A 17,500-nucleotide genomic window follows, 5' to 3' on the forward strand; every position below is an offset into this window, starting at 1 on the left:
GGGGGGGGGGGGGGGGTAATTCGCACCGAAATATTTTTGAATGGATTTTGTTCAGTGGAGTGCTCCTATGAAAACGGTGGGGGGCGATAAAGGCAGCTGGTTCTGGGTAATAAAGCCTCCCCATGCCCACTGTAGGTGAAGAAGCCCACAGCTGTGTAGTCTTACAGGCCATATTTAATTGTTCTGGGAAGCCCAGCGCGCAGTGTTTTGTATTTATGTAAGTAATGGGTCGAAGAATACTGTGTTTGCTGTTGTATTGTGTGCTTATCTTTACTTTTCACAGCAGTGGGAGCTTGTCAGTATGTCCAGACAAAGAGCAGTTTCCCCTAACATCAGAGTTGTTTGGATTCTCCATAAATAAAATCTGGCAGTCTGCTTGTACACAGCTTGTACAGTCTTGCTTTAGTGCCGGCTGATCCTGAGGCCTGTTCAACATGCAGTGTACCACTGGGAGAGTAAACAAGTGAAATGTTGTTTGTCGTCCGAGCACCATATCCTTTGCTGTCTTCCTGCAGGAAGTTTAGCCTCCACAGTAACTTAACTTCCCAATAAAGGGAAACAAATAGGCCCGTTGTTCTGCTGGTGGCTAGCTGCAGACACAACAACTAGGTGCTCACGAGTGTAAATGTAACTTTCCATTGTTTATTTTTCAGTGTTCTGGATTTTTATGTCCTCCTGGCTTCACAGCTCCCATCCGAACAGATCAAGCATAAGGACTTCTCCGCTCCTGGAGCGATAAGATCAATAAGATGCCATTATTTTTCACAGGGTTTTTATGTCTGGGAAAGATTAGTTTTTCGTGGGGCTGTGCTGAACTAAGTAGGCACAGGAGTGTTTTAAGATGGCTCCAGTATGTTGATGGCCTGGTATAACGTTTAACATATTTTCCTTTAATGCCAAAAATGTTTGGCTTAACTCCAGCTGTCATAGCTCTGCACATCAGGAAGGCAATTTCCCCACTGACCACTCTCCTGAATGGGCATAAAGACATCTGTAGTGATGTGTGAATGATTTGCTATTATTGTGCACAAAGGCACAAAAACAACCCCATTAATCTGCTCATTCTCTCTGTCATCATGCAAATATTTCTATTGGTGAACCTGTTTTCCTGCCGAGTTTTGGATTCACACTTTCCCTCATTAGTTGCACTCAGATCTTTAATTTAGTGTTTCATCTGATTCTTAACTTTCTGTTGGAAATTCAATGTTTTTGTTACATTACAGGAGAGTTGGCGGGCTTATTTTCCAGATAGATGAAAGATAGATTAAAAACGATCTTCCCTAATGAAGATGGAAATGAGGCTGCCTAGGTACCCCATCTCACCCACTGCCAGCAGCGCACTCCTGGAGGCAGACCTACTCAGCAGCCATGATAATGACAGCGCCAGAGAAAGTCTTTCAATCTTAGTTTGAATAGAGTTCTGTTGCTTTCTGCCATCAATAGGGCACGGAGAGGACCCTGAAGAAGAAATATGTTCTCATCTATTTCTAACAGCGTCTTCTGCATGGCTAACCAGACAATGGGTAATTGAGCCGGATAGATATGTCTTTCAAAATGAAGTTATGTGCACAATGTGAACAATAAGGCACCTGTCAGAATTGGCAGTGGAACGGCTTCCTGTGACATGCCCACAGGCCACATCCAGTTGTTATCATTGCAGAGCTGGTTAGGATGTCTTGTGGCCTAGTGGGCTTGGAGACGCCCCACTCCAGTTACAGCCGTTGAGTTGTGTTTGTGAAACAGAAATGGCCTGTGAAGATATTACTATAACACATAACAGTTCTAGATCTTTCTTTAGGTTTGGGAAATGACTTAACAGCAGTGGCTTCTGTCAGTCTTCTTGTTACACCACTCCCCCAGTGCTCCCGACAGCCATCCCCTGCTCTTTCCCCATGTTTGTCTCTGTTCCCACGGTGCTTTGCTACCGGTGTGCTGACTAGTCATGATTTGGAGAACAGTAGAAAGGAAAAAACTCCTAAAGGACTTAGGTTCAGACCACATTTGTTAGGGGTGATGCATTTCTCCTCATTGTACCACAGAAGCATGCCAAACCATGTGGCGCCCCCCCTTTCCAACAGATCCCACACCCCATGCATGTGACGAGGATCAGGAAACCTGGTCTGGTCTGCGCTGGCTGACCGGCTGGCCGGCCAGGAGTCACAATAGGCCTCCCAACCAAATCCTGTTGCTTCAAAACCAACCGACCAGCAGACAGGGGATCACATGCTGCCTGCTCCTGTTTTGAGAGCCAGACTTTCTCTCTGTCTTTTTGTCCGCCTTTGTTTTGATAGCAGTCTGGATTTATGGAAGGATTTAAGCCCCACTCATCACTGTCAGGGAAAGCACAGATGCCGTCATTAGGTTGATGTTTTTTATGAATTGATCCCCTGTTCCACTCGGGGTCTGTTTGTGATGGATCCAGGTGGTTTACTGAGCAATGTTCATAATGTGTGTACAGTACAGACAAAGGCTGGAAATAAGTTCCTCGTCCGATTTGAGATATCAGTTACATTTGTAATATTGATTATCACTGAAGAGCTCATTAGCGCCAGTAATACTTCCCCTTCGTTCGGAGAAAAAAAAAAGTAGCTTCCGTATGAATCTGTGAAGAAGGTTGAAACACGGCTTTGACAGCTCCAAGGTCAGGGTGTTGGGTTCTGTTAGGGTCATTCATCCTTTTCCTGTACTGCGCATTGTACGACTTCTCTTGTGTAATCAGCGTAATAGCATTAGGACGGCATGTTTAACAGCTTGCTCAGGCGCTGGCATATGTCAGCATCCATTCCAGGGAAACACAGGAAGACGCCAGCAGCCCCTTTACAGCACAATATTTCCACTCTGTATGTGATGCACACAAATGAGATGTTATGGCCTGTGGCGTGTGTCTTGAGGACATATGTGGATTGGTGTCCTCATGTGCCACTTTGCTTGTTTATTTATTTGTGTCTAGTAGATGTATGTTAATCTGACTGTACTGATGTGGTTAAGCCTTATAGTAGATATAGTAAATTAGAAGCAGATGGATGCTCTGTTTGATCAGATGTAATGCTTGCCATTTAAAGACATTGTACGAAGGGATTTCTGCATTATACCTAATGTGCTTTTAAAGGACACTCAGTGAATGTTTTCCAATGCTTTTATCTCAGTACAACTGGCTAAAATAGCTGCTACACCAGCCCATCCCTTGTGTCTGGTACCCGCTCTGCTCTTTAATTTCCCACCCTCTTGCCACTCATCTAGTGGCTTGCTGTCGTGCCAGGCACTTTTGAGTGAAAAAGCAGTGTCATGGCTGGAGGGGAAGCTGCTGGATGGAGCAGATGGTATAGTGACAGAAGTCAAAAGCTGATAGCACCATTGCTTGTGAGGACCCTGTCAACCTCTGGTGACACACAGTCGAGCTTCTGAAGGACTGAAGAGGAGGTGAGATGTGGGGGCAGACGGGAGTAAAGGTTTTGAGCCCTCTGGTGACCGACTCATGCATAGCTAGACCAATTATGGAAAAGATCAGGCATCTGATAACTTAAGCTGGAGCCATGGTATACATATGATATACAGTATGCTTCCCTTTATCCTACATCCTTTGTTGTAGTGCAGACTGTGAATGTGCAGTGATATATTACATTATATGATCCATGCATTAGATGTTACTACCGTATCACTGGTCATGGAAACAAACCCATATGACCAGCTTAGACCTTTTAAACGATGACCTTTTGAAACCCCACACATTTTTCTGGACTAAGCTCCATCCTACACACACAACAGACAGGCAGAGCTACTGTACATATGATCTTAACTGAATGCCGGGGGCTTACAGATGTAGCCCTCACTGTCAGTACAGATATAACAGTAAGATTTTCCATGTGAAAGAAAATCATTAATCCTCCAGATAATCTCGTTGATCTTCAGACAGAATGGTTACATGTGGGTCATGTCAGTTTATAAAGGAGGATCATCAGTGTTGTCCTTACATTATGTGGCTTAGGCGCAGCGGCTTAGAGTTTTTGCGTCGTGCTAAAAAACTATATGGAGAGCATCTGGATGATCATCCAGTGGGATGGTAGTGTGCGGTGGGTGGCTGAGAATAAGCATGCTTTATCCATTGGGTCCACGGACACTCTTTTACCACAAACTTCTCATACCTCTGTCAGTGGGTTCGACCAAGATTTTGGAAATTCATATCATATCATTTTCTCCCAGCCAGTGTACGGCATCTTAAAAAAAAGGATATATGTATCTGTTATTTCAAAGACTGTGACTGTTACTTTTGTCAACTCGCCAGACAAAAATTGGCTTAAAACAATAACCGTAAGCACTTGTAAAATGATGTAAATCTCAGTGAATTGGAAAGAAATTAGCTGACTAGTTGACCCTGCCCCAACCCAAAAGGCTGCACAGCACCTCTAAAAACCTGGGCAAAACCCTGATTGTCATAATTACCAAAGATTTTCTAAATGAAGATATTTTGTCATTTACTCACCTCACCCTGCTGGTTATCCATACTGGGTTAAAATAATGGGGCATTTATACCTGCAGCTTAATCATTAAGTTAAATAGCTAAATGGAGGCAAGCTACAAGCAACCCTTGCTCTAAATACATTAGTCTTTTTTCCTGGTGTGAAAGCACAATAGTTTTATTTAGCCATTTCTTATCCTTCCATGACAAAGCTTTCCCATTGGACAGCAGTGCAAATACCACTTGTCAGAGCTGTGAGCAGGGGAGGATCACTCTTTGTTTCACCAAGCCAATCATTTCACAGTGTCACTCCACAAAAAACATCATGTTCATGCATTATGGATTTGCAATAGTCAAGCAAATAGGAAAATGTGTCTTGCCAAGATGAATTATGTCTGCACCTCGTGTTCCCTTAGGGACTCATTAGTGTCCGTATCAGGAATGTTGGGGAAAAGGCCACCGAAAGTTGCTGACCCTCCTTACATGTTTTGTCTACGTGTCTGTCACCGGGCCACAATGGAGGGAATGAGTGCTGGCCAGTCATTAACCCGATTGCCACTGAGTCCAAGGACCAGTCGTGACCCATGGGGTTAACTCAGTCTGTGTTCCCTTCAGCGGGCCCAGACAATCGGACAGCTGACCTCTGTGGTCCAAGCCAGCCTCCAATGGGAGATAAGAAGGGATTTGGTTTAGTGCCGGTGTGCATACCTCTTCCCTACTGTAGCGAAAAAGAAAAGGCCTGTCTGAGTAGGCAGACAGGACTGGGTGTGGGTGATCCAGCCAGTCCAGACTGCATGCCATTACAGCCTCTGTGGATTTTTCTCTGTCTATTCATTCATTGAATGCCACCTTGGTATGTTGTCTGGTTTGGAACTTCAAAATGGCCAATAGTAGATACAAAAACAGGTGTAAAATAAATAAATATATGTATAAATACTTAAATATGTAGGTTAACCAATAATATCCCAATAAGTTCCCACCATGCCCCCCTCAATCAATTACCTGCCAGAATGATCAAATAAAATGGAGTTGAGTTTGGTGGTGGGACAAAATGGATTTATGTCTTTATTGGTGTATTTATGTATTTTCCTGTATTATTCATAGGATTGTTTATTCCAGCAGTTAATTTGTGTAATATTAGCAATGCTGGAGTCCTCAAATGTACAAGAAAATAGACCTGTAGTCATAAAATGTAGGCCAGTACTGCACGAAGGGCCCCGTACAAACATCTGCGCCCTTGACTGTCAAATTGACCCTGGGTAAGCCAAGTAGCAAATAGCCATCGGATGAGTTGTTTTGAAGCGTAAAAGTACGCTGACTTGTTTCTGATAGAGGTGGATTGTAATTAACAAGTCAAATGGAGCAGAGCCGTGACAGATGTGCCATAAAGTGCTCAGCTTTAGTGTGTTTGCATGCGTTTATGTGTGTGAGCCATTGAGGCATTGCTGCTGGAGCTGGTATCCTTCACTTAACCTCACCAGTGCACTGCAGTGCTTCTACACTGTTGTTGAGCATGAGCTTATGTCAAAATTAAATTCAACCTAAATAACCAGCAGGATAACTTCAATAGATATTGCACTGCGCACTGTTAGGCAGTTTCCTGAATCACTATTTACCTAAGATATAAAGAAAATTAGGATCTAAGAATACAATTATTAAATTATAGCACTTTATGGTGTTTGACAGAGGCTGCTTTGTGTTGTGAGATTGCCTATTCTGCTTTGTGTACAGTACTGACAGGAATGTAAAAGTCTTCTGGGTATCAGCCTTGTACAGGAAGGAACTTTCTCCTAAACAGCCCTTTATCAATTGTCTGTTTTTTGTTGGTTCCTTTCATGTTGCCAGCCCACTGACATGAGACAAATGAGAAAGTCTAGTCACAGGCTGTAGTCTGTCATTGTGTTTTTAAAAGCGCTGGCGAAACATGTTGGGATGTTATTCTTGTTTGTGTTTCCACTGATCCATTAATCAGATGATAATGAGTTTAGTTTACTGAATATATGTGGTTTATACTGGGAACCTCAGAACTATAACAAACCTTTAGCCTTTTGCGGCTTTATTTTCTGTGTGTGTTTCAATGTATTATTCCGGTTGTGTTACTCTTTCATTTGACAGCTGCAGCAAGCTGTCAAAATCTTTTAACTGTTAGAAATCAGAGGCATTATGGCGTTCTTCCAAAAAACTTTTTTCATTTGGTTAGAATAAACATTATACATTTCAATATCCTTAAAATGTAAATATTTTGTCTCTTGTTGTTCAGTTCAGATTGTACTTTTGAATTATGCACACCATTAAACCAGGACATGACTATGGAGCCTTTGTATCCACTAACTGAAGCACAAAAATGCCTGTACATGATGTTGCCTTTGGCCTATTCTTTTTAGCGAAGACATAGCTTAGTCTTTGACTATTTTAGACAAGCCTGAGATACTGGGCTTACTGGTGTGTATGGGAAACCCTTTTACACAAAGTGGAAGGGAAAGCTTAAGCTGAGAGGAGCTGAACTGTGCAGGGCTGGCAGTCGGCCTGGCCTTTCCTTGTACTTGGGGCTGCTGCAGCGGCGGTATGATGTGTTTAAGGAGCGCCGACCCAGCCAAGCAGAGCTAATTCGAAGCTAGAGTAGTATATTCCATCTCGCTTGTTTTTTTTCCCCCCTCTTTCTTTGCGACATCATTTTGACTAGCCTTCCTTTTATGCGATTTGTAAAGGCTGTTGACGGAGGATAATGATCTGGAGTGACAGTGGCCTGATTTTTTGCTTCTGTAATCGCACTGTCTGTCAATGTGGAGGAGATCAACTGCTCCCCTCCTCCCCTCCTCCCCTCCTCCCCTCCGCTGAAGTGAAGAAAGCTTCTGTGGACGTTTGGAGGTTAGCCACAGGGGGTGGGATGCTGTGGGATCCAGAGCTCGAGGGGGCAGCACATTTGACACTGAATGCTCGCCTTTATATGGGTTTACTGCCTTAAAAGAAGAAGGACCTAAGGAAAAGGAGATTGCATAACACAGTCATGCAAACAGTGTCCCAGACGCACTGTAGCATACTAACATAATGTCCCAGACACTATGTTAGGATCCCAACAAGGGGTCTCTGTACAAGTCATTCTTACAATGCCTAGCAGCTACAGTGTGTGTTCATTCAGTGCTTACCTTCCCGAGGCTATGTTTACTGGAAGCTCTCGGAACCTCTCTGAAATGTAAACAGGACTGCAGGGCCACATACAGTTCAGCACTGAGCTGTGTGGGCTCGAGCCAAAACACAATGAACACACAACTGCTGGATACACAGCCAGGTGCTGTGTATCTAACCACAGGAGCAGCTGTATAATTACACTGTTCTCATCCGTCTCAACATAATCTGTGTTTAGGTGGAGCACACAAACACCAGAGGTCAGAGGTCAAAGTAAGCTTTAAACTTCTTGATTGATTTACTTTCTGATATATTTCCTTTAATGTACTTCTTAAAGCTCCCTTCTTTCCCGCACAGTGCAGTGTGCGTGGCTGAGGTCTCTGCCATGCACATACACACATAATATACTCAATATATGCCAAGAATACAAATTCTTGCTGAGTTAACCAGATTTCTCCCTATCCCTACCCCGATTAAGGCAGCAGTGTTTCACTTACACGACTCTAAAGGAATCAGGTTAAAGTAGAAAGCCAACAGTAATCAGGTTAGTTAAGTGTACGTAAACACACAGATTCTCATCAGGTCACACACGAAGATCCTTTCTCTCAGGCGGTGACATTTGACATTTTCTGGGGGGGTGTAAAGAGAGAAATGAGTAGTTGGTTAATTGTTTCCTGTCATTTTGTTTAATTTTCACTAAAAGGCAGTCTGAGTCTGTGGTCCCTGAGGAGACCTCTTGCATTTCCCCAGACTCTTCTCCAAACAGAGCCAATTCCCTGTTAGGCTCTGTTTGTTGACTTCGGGAATTTCTGCTGCACCGTCGCTTTGTCACCTCAGTGTTTTCGTTGTTGCGCTGCAGAATCAACAACATGCCCATGGCTAGGTGGCAATGGGGAGGATGATGGGTTTGCAAACATTTTCTCCACACAGATGCTGAAAAAAGACACACACTGAGCCACAAGATAGCCTGCTTGATAGGATTTTGCTCCGGGGAGTCCCATACAGGAAGACTGTGGTTGTTATTGATTTAGTATTGAATAGCATTGTCGTCTGTGCTATCTCAGGAATGATAGTCATGGTGATAATTCAAATATTTCCTATGCCTGAGGTGGTATTTCAAGGTCAGATGCACACACTACCCAAGAGACTCCAACAAAGTGCTGAAGGACTCTTTGTCCTTCTCATTAACCAGACTAGGTTGACTAAGATCTTATAGCGACTGTGGGAGCCATGCACCTTACAAACTCTGTTTGTGTCTAGCAAGACTTTCCTTCTGATTCTGCAGGGTTGGTGACCCTGAGTGCATGTTGTACAGCTGCCAGTGCCTGGTGCTCTCTCTAAATGCTGCCATCTTGGTGACATTCTTCAGAACCAGCTGCATTTTAGAGATAAGGAAGTGAGGAATAGGGAAATCTGTGCTTATTTGGTATTCTGTTGTACAGTCTGGCCAGCTCTGTGAATAAGGAAAGACACCTTCCTGCGCACATTTTTCCTCTTGTGCCTGATCTCTGCTTGAGCGAGGTGGAAGTACATTTAAAGATCTTGCTCGGGCTCTTTTTACGTCATACTGAATTGCATAAATATTAATGCCAATGGACTTCCATGTGCATTCAGTGGGGTCTCTGAGGAAATGCTGCAGCATGCAATATAGCCACACTCCTTCTGACTGTTGGGATGTTTTGCCTCTACCCCCCATTCTCCGTATACNNCCCCCCCATTTATATGAGCACCTCATCAGATTGTTGGCCTCGATCAGTTCTAAAGGTCAAAGGTGGCTCAATCACCGGGGGCCCTCATGCCAGGTCGGATCAGTGCACTCGGCTCCTGGTGGAAGGAATGAATTCATGCGCACTCATCTCTCTGGACATTTTCCCCATTTAGCATTCAGGAAGGGGGATGGTAAGATAAAGGCGTAAAGAGGTGGGAACAAGACTAGAGGGAAGATGTGGAGGCAAAAAAAAAAAGACCATTTGTGTCCCTTCCTGCTCTCAACACACTTTTTAATGGTTCATTTTTAATGGTTCATGCGTGCGTGCGTACACAGACATTTAGCAGGAGATGATGGCCAGCTGACTGGAGGAATGGGATATGTACTGTATGTGTTATGTGTTTTTTTTTCCTTCTTTATGGCAGCTGACTCCTCTCTAAATCAGTGAGATCAAGGATGTGCTGATGAGTGGCAGTGGAGAGGGAAGCAAATTTTAGAGTGCAGTATTTCCCCTGATGCTATGGTATGTCATTACTGTTATTAATCTGGACACGGAGACAAAAGCCTACCGTGTGCTTGTGGCCATGTGGGTGTCTGTGCATGTAAGCGTGCGTGCGTTTCTGTGTGTTTAATGCGTAGGTGCGCGCGTGTGTGGGTGGCTCTCAGTGGGAGGTTAGTCTTTGACACCATTTTAGCCACCACACCTCCCTTAAACACGCCCACCACATGCCATGCCAGCTGCAGCTGTTGTGCCTCAATGCTAGAGATGTAGAAAATTCCTCTCACTCTGCAATTAGAGCTGCAGATTGCTGAATAGCGCACATTGCGATGTCCTAAAATTGCACTTGGTCCCCTTTCTACTCCAAAGAACACTGAGTAAATAGAAACTGATGAGGGCGAATCATGAATAAACTGGCCCCCGTCTGCCTCCAACTTGACAGATTGTGTTTTGCGCAAGCTGCTCCTTGTGATGTGCTGTTACCCCGGTTGAAGAAACCAAAGGGTGGAAAAAGGCCTCATTGATGGGGTGGGTTTCTCACGCCTGACTGAGAATGTTCGCTTTCCATCGAGTCAAGTGGTGCATTGTGATTCAACCAAAGAAATGCAAATATAGAGAACAGATGTACTATTTCTTTTTTTCGCTGTTTGTCGGCAGGAGTAATCCCTCACTTCGGTGGAGATTGTGCTGGGTGCACTCTGGGTGCAAGACTAAAGTGTTAACAAGGGAAAAGCCATGTCACCCTGGCACATGTGATGGCTGTCCGCCTTTCAGGGCCTTTTCTCAATAAGGCTAGATGCTCAAGATAGATAAATGGAGGCTTTTGTGGCCTTTGCCAGAGGGAGAAGCACACAATGAAGGACACACACAGAGCAAGGTCTTTTCCAGGGAAACAGCTAAAAGCAGCATTTCTGCAGTTCCTCCTCCTCTTTCTCTTTCACTCCCTCCTTCACTTTCTCCTGTCTCTCACTCTTACTTCCCGAACATTTTCCTCCTCCGTGAGAACTGAACCTTGCTCCCATAATGTTTCCATAAACGGGCTGAGGGAATGGAAATAACTCGGACCATTTCCCATTGCCTCCCTCTATCCACTCTCCCCCCACTTGCAGTCTCTTTACAGGGCCGTGGACAGTACTTGAGCACAATTCCCTTTAATGATGCACTGTTTTACACTGCTCTGAGCACTAGCAGAGTGCACATTTAAGGCATCTCATGCACACTGGACACGGCAGCCTTAATATAGCTCTGCTACTGCTACTTCATCAGGCATTACCAGGCCTATCCACTAGCAGGACTGCTTTGAACAAGATGAAGGTCAAATTGGTCTTCTGCCTGGGATTTGAAGTACCACTACATGTCCTTCAATATGGGCAGGGGACACTGGCTCAGGATTATTACTTATTGTGCTCCTCTTCCACCACTACAACCTATCAGCTCTTCTTATTCAGCCTTCCTCCTTCCTTCCATTCTTCTGAATTCTGTTTACTTTTCAGTATAGACATCATTTCTCAGTCCCTTTCTTTCCACCCTCTGTTTTCTTTTTCCCGCTCCTTCCCCCTTTGTGACTTAAATTGTTGTCTTAACTGTCACAATGTGGCTGTCTGGGGTTTTACATGTACATTTGCATGTCGGTTGTTGCCTACATCTGCAGGCCATCCTGCCAGGACTGGGCAATCTCTCATGTGGGTGGCTGGCCCCGGGAACAGATGTTTTTGATGCCACTTGTAGGGGGGAGAAGCTTTGAAAGTGACTCCATAAAAGAGATGCCAGCTGCATGACAAACCAGGGCCGCCTAGTTCTCAGGAATTCTGTCGGAGCCATTTCTCTCTGAAAACATGGCCTGTGGAGAATAAGAAGAGTTTTCACTTAATCAGACTGTTCCCTTTGGAGAACTTCATTAATTACAGGAGGAAGTAGCTGCACTGGAACATGTGCTCCAGATGGCCACAGACTTCACTTCTTGTTGTTATTTTTATTTTGGTATCTATATCCTGTGCGGTGTTCTGAATACAGTCTTTCTTATCTTCTTTTCTTTGTTGTGTATCCGACTCTCAATAGCCAACCTACAGTGTGTCAACAGGTTGATACATTTATGAACGAACCGCTGTTGGACTGCTTGTTTGTTTGTGGCGTTTCCACTTCTCTATCCAGCCGTGGTGCAGGCATCTGGCATCCTACATGCTCATCTAAAAGCACTGGCAACTTTGCCCATACTGCTGTTAACAATATGGTTTCCAGTGTCAACTTTCCTTTTCTTCCTGACTGCCCGCTCCCTCTGCACACATCCGTAGAGCAGCACCCCTGATCTGGCATCCAGTGCACTCTCCCCTGCCAAACTTCCAATGAAAAGCAGCTCTCTGGCCAGTGATTATTATTCACGTGCTAATTTTAGCCCCTGCAATCGTCAAAAACCCTTATTATGTGCCCTATGGATGAAGCACGTCATCTGTGCTGCACACAAAATGTGCTGAGCCGGATCTATTGGTGTCTGCCAACTTTTGCCAAAGTATAGTTTGTAGGTTGTGGTGGTAATGCTGGTACTCTGCCCTGGGAGTTTCTTGCAGATCCTAATCATATGTTCATGGGTAATGAAAGAGCATGTGCAAAAGGGGCAAAATATAAACAAGACTTGGATAAGCACTTAATTACTGAAGACATGTGCCACAGTGCCAGTGGCGATGTTGGAGTGTTAAAAAATTAATCCATTGGTTTGCTCTGCAGCGCGATTACAGCAACAGAAATGAAGTTTACTTTATCTGGCGTGAACAGAGATACAGAACAGAGAAGTTGCTTGCACCTCTGACAGAACGTTTTCAAAAGCACTGTGTTTTGAAACTCTGGTAGGCTTGTGCTCCCTCGAAACGATGCAATATCCACAGTCACCAGTTGCCCAAATAAGTGAAATTATCCAGTAATTTCAAAGAAAACAGCAAAAATCAGGTTGCTTGTTCTGTTAATTAAGTCGTGACCTCTCCAGCAGTGTCCCTGTATTCACCAGATCACCGCTCGTCTCTGTGCTGCTCTCTGCTCCTCTCCTTTCCCTCCCTCTTTGTTCTGAAGGGAGGTCTGCTGTCACTCAAGGCTGTCATACGCAGAAAAAAGTTGCCTAGCAACAACATAGAGGGATGCGAAGCCACTGTTTACTCTCCACCCCCTCACCTCATGTGCCCACTACCCCCTTCTCTTTCACTCTCTTCCTCTGTCGTAGAGATGGAGTGGCATGGCTGGGTAGTGGAGGAAGCTCAGCCTCCTGCCCTCAGATGAATTCACACAACAGATACGGAACAAACTGAGAGGAGGAGAGAATGTGGAGAGGGAGGGGGAGAGAGAAAAGGAGGGGGGCAGAGAGGGGAGAAGTGACATTCGGAGAAGCTGTGTCTGCCTGTTGCCTGCCAGCTGCTATTCCTCCTTTCCTCCCTGCAGGAGGAACGGGCCATTTCCCTAAACTGCTTCTGTCCGCTCTGCATAACTAAGGAGAAACTTGTCTTACCACAGCATGCTGTTATCAGCAGGACTAAAAATACTGGACGGCAAACGTGTCACATGCCTGGCTATCGTCACAGCCTCATGAAAGAGAGCTCAATCTAAGCGGATACAGGTGCCTTTCGTTCCTGGTGGATTATTAAATGTCCCCTGGTGGAAGCAATCAGGCAAACGCTATTGTGCCTTACCACATAATGCTGCTTCTACTTGTTTAGAGCTCTAATTATGAAGCCAGCCTTAATGGCTACCACATTGCCATGCTGAGTTCGGCTGCTTTTCAGGTTGACCGTTAAATAACAAAAGTCAGACTCAGGGTTGTTTTTCAGAAAGAATGAAGCGATAATAGAAAGTGTGTGATGTAACAGCATCCTCTCTCCTGGGCAGTGTTGATTGTACATATATAAAGGAGTACTTTGAGATTTTTGACAGTGTTTCCTATGTCATCAAAAAAAATGCCACCAAAGTAATTTCTCAAACATCTCCTGTAAAAAAGTTAATGATTAAAGGAATAGTTGGATATTTTGAGAAATACACCTATTTGCTTTCTTGCAGGAAGTTAGAGGAAAATATTTAAATTTCTCTTGTATCTGCACAATAAATATAAGATATACCTTTATTAATCCCCTGTAGGAGAAATTCAGCATTGGGTACATACATATGAATCTACAGCTAGCAGCCAGTTAGTCTAGCATACAAACAGCTAGCGTGTTATATCTCTTGTTTTTCTTACAGGGGGTTATGTGCTGCACTATTTTTTGAGCTGGGGCTGCAGTCATTTCTTAGAGTCAGTCCGGCCAAGAAATACTCTATCAATCTTCTCATCTGACTCTCAGCAACAAAGAAAATAAGTGTAGTTTCCAAAGTGTCAAACTTTTTCTTTTAAGCATTCAGTATGTCAGCCACACTGCTAACTTGCACTGTCCAGCTCAAGTATAGAGCAAAAGCTTTCTCTAACCAGTGTTTTTCAAAAATCCTGAAAGACGTTTGTAAACTTTGTGCCTGACTAAATATTCCGATTTTCTATGTAAGTTCCCATGTCACAAGAAAAACAATCTTCTGCCACTAACGATGTTCTTGTTGTTATGTTTGTGATTGTTTTATCATATTGAGTCGGACAGAAGTCAATAGGTTTCTTTAAATGAGTCAAAGCTCCCCACAGCATTTGAAAGATGAGCTGTGAAACATGTTGTTTTAGTGTTTGTGCATGTAGGTCATTCTGCATGTGTATCCGTTTGTGTAATGACTACCCTTGGTATGTAAATTACCCATCAGACCCGTTCGTCCATGTGCAAACGAGCAGTGTTTGTGGGTTTGTGTGTTTCTCCACGGGCCCTGCTGCACATGTGTGTAGGCTGATGAATAGTTTGTCTGTTTGCTGGGATGCAGTGACAAGAACTCCTAAGTGTTACCTCCTGGGGCTTCCCACTCTTCAAATAAAACTCTTTGCCTTCCCCTCAACTCAAATCAAAGCAGAGAACCTGCCTGCAGAGGCTAGATCAAAGGCACAAAGACCTGTACTTGCTGCCATTCATTCAGCTTGATTAAAGTCTGTCATTTCCTGCTATTAACATGTTCCTACCTCCAACCAGAAACAAACGGAGCAAAGCAGGAAGTGGTGAGAAGGACACTGTTTAGTGTTTTTCCAATTAAGCTCCCTGAAATTCAATTACGTTGCACTATACAAGAGGAGAGATGTATCATCAAAACTCAATTACCCCACAGAGTTGTTCTTTTTTTAGCCTTTATGTGTCCGAGGAAGGTTGACTTCCTCAGAAATAACTGGCTTCACGTGAGCTTACTCGCACTGTTCGAGTAGCTCCTCTGCAGTAAAAGTGCCTTGCTTACCGGTGCCTCGGTTTATTGGTCTCCACACCCGCATTTAACCTGCTGGTTCACAGACTGTGGCCATAAACCCTTACGGCCCAAATGCACTAAAAGCCTCTGACACACGCATTTTGAAGTAGCCTATTGTTTCAAATGTCCCAACATGCACCAGACGCGCCACACCTCTAACACTTTTGCTGCGTGTTGGGACATTTAAAACAATAGGCTTACTTTAAAACGCACGTGTCAGATGGTTTCAGTGTGTTTGGGCCTTTACAATCGCAAGTCTGCTTCACTAGCTCCATGCAAGCAGACCTCAACCAGCTAGCGTTAACAAACAGCAGCTGATCAAACATTAATGAAAGCTGACATTAGGGCGGTGACAGTATGGAATTTCTTTCTTACTGCGGTAAATAAAGCAACTTATCCCCACAGTTTGACAGTTTAACACCACAAAGACAACAGCTTATGGCCAGCAAACCGGCATTTGCGTAAGAGGAAATCACTACTCAGAGGTCTGTGTATATATAATCCAACAAAAGTACACAACGCTAGTCTAACTAAATGTTTGAAAAGTGAATTGAGAATATGTCTGCTAAAAGGTTGAACCACTCAATGTCTGCCAGTTTCGTATGGGTTCTCCTGTTTTGTTTTGGTTTATTTGCTTTTGCCACTTCTTCTCTTCCACAAGCAAAAGGCCAGGCACAATGCCAGCGCAAAGCAAACCTTCACAGTGCCACTCGTAACTTTTAAATAGACCACTTGCTTGATTTTTCCTGCCATGCAGGCGCAGAATTGTACTTGAATGTTAGTGGTCAGCTTGCTGTCAGCTGTAGCCTTTGATGCATTGCCTCACATCTTCTGATAGAAGCTGCACTTAAACACACTGCAGTCAGGCTTTGTTGGTGCTAGCGCGTTGGCTCGGTGTGTGTAGGCCCTTAAACCCACAGCTGTTTGCAGTGAAGCACCAGAGAGTGGCGCCCTGCAGAGATGTCCTTTTTTCATGCATTTTTATTCCTTGCTCTTAGGACCATCACAGCCTCTCACCTCCCTACCTTCCTCCTGTCTGCCCCCCCGGCCTCTGCTGAAGTTCAAAATATGCAGGCTCAGCATATGGCAAGTGGCTAGAGGGATTATCAGTTTTGAAAGAAGGGCAATTCCCCTCTCTGGTCGTGTCTTTCTCCCCTTATCTCAGTGTGTTTAAGGTGGTCATGGTTTCTGGCTCTGTTTGTAAGACAGACCTTTGTACCAGGCTGTAGTTCATAGGACAGGGAACGGATAAGTCTCCCGCCGCTCCAAATGTCAGCCATCGCAAGGAACTAGCAAGGTCACCGGTTTGACCTGGGCATCTTTTCCCAGGAACAATAGCTTTTCCCCCTCTTTTTCCTTATCCTTCCTGTCGGCTAGAGAAGTTCTGAATGTCACGGTCCACCCCCTCCCCCCAACCACCAACCCCCAGCAGTCTTTCTCCCCCCACCAACAGCCACCTACTTTCCCTTACATATGCTAATGTTGCAGTCTCATTCATTCTGTTGGTGGCTTTGTCACAGGGGGAGGGAGAGGGCTGCGTGCATTAAGGGACAGCTGTATGCATTTCACTAAACTGACTCCCCGATGGCTGCCAGACCTGTCCTTATTTCACTCCCTCCTTCTTCTTTTTCTTGTATCTTTCTCCATTTTCTCCCCAAATTCTAGTTCTTGGATAAAGGAGCACAGGGAAGAGTTGTTGTTGTTGGTTATTTTAGAGACTTTCTGCTGCGAAGTGTGGCGGCTTTCCCTCAACAAGTGGCTGATGGATTTAATGCACTTGGATAGCATTTCCACAGTGAGCTCATTACCACCGTGGCTCACGGGGCTTTGTGTCCTGTGCTCTTAGGATTTATGGCTGTGATGAAAAAGGACTCTCTTAATCAGGTAAGCATGGCAACTGTTGATCTCCAATGTTGCTTGTCATGTAATGACCTTATAGGAAAAAATGCAAAGGCTAAGTAATGCATATCGACTTTAGTTTGATCTGCAATTATGTGCAGAATAAGCATTCTATAAAGTGAGGAATGTCTTATTTTTTAGACAATGGTATGTTTAAGTGGTCTAGCCTGCGGTGTGTATCAGAGGAGGAATTTGTGAGTGTGTTCCTCTGGCAGACACTGCACAGAAAGTTATTAGGTGAGTAAACGAGTGATTCATCTGTGTATCTGTGCCTATTCCTATGCTCCCTTCAGTTATGTTACCCTTGCATCCTCCGGTTGACTAAACTTTATTCCGTGTCAGCTTTAGAGCTTCCAGCTGCTGCCCAGGAGTCCAAATTGTCTCTCTTACACCAGATTTCTGTCAGCGACACTAAGCCAAGTGTGAAAAACAAACTTTGAAAAGAAAATGAGTGTTGCTGAAGCGAGTAAGAGGA

At 44.3% G+C, this 17,500-nt stretch overlaps 1 protein-coding gene across 2 annotated transcripts in view; it reads left to right on the forward strand.

The window, feature by feature from the left end:
* The window catches only part of LOC118329592 (signal-induced proliferation-associated 1-like protein 2), an 82,088-nt gene that overhangs the window by 767 nt on the left and 63,821 nt on the right, over positions 1–17,500 (forward strand). The gene's annotated exons all lie outside the window — the stretch shown is intronic.

This window comes from Morone saxatilis, unplaced genomic scaffold (assembly GCF_004916995.1).
Source record: "Morone saxatilis isolate NCDOM2014 unplaced genomic scaffold, NCSU_SB_2.0 Contig19, whole genome shotgun sequence".
Classification (NCBI taxonomy): Eukaryota; Metazoa; Chordata; class Actinopteri; family Moronidae; genus Morone; species Morone saxatilis.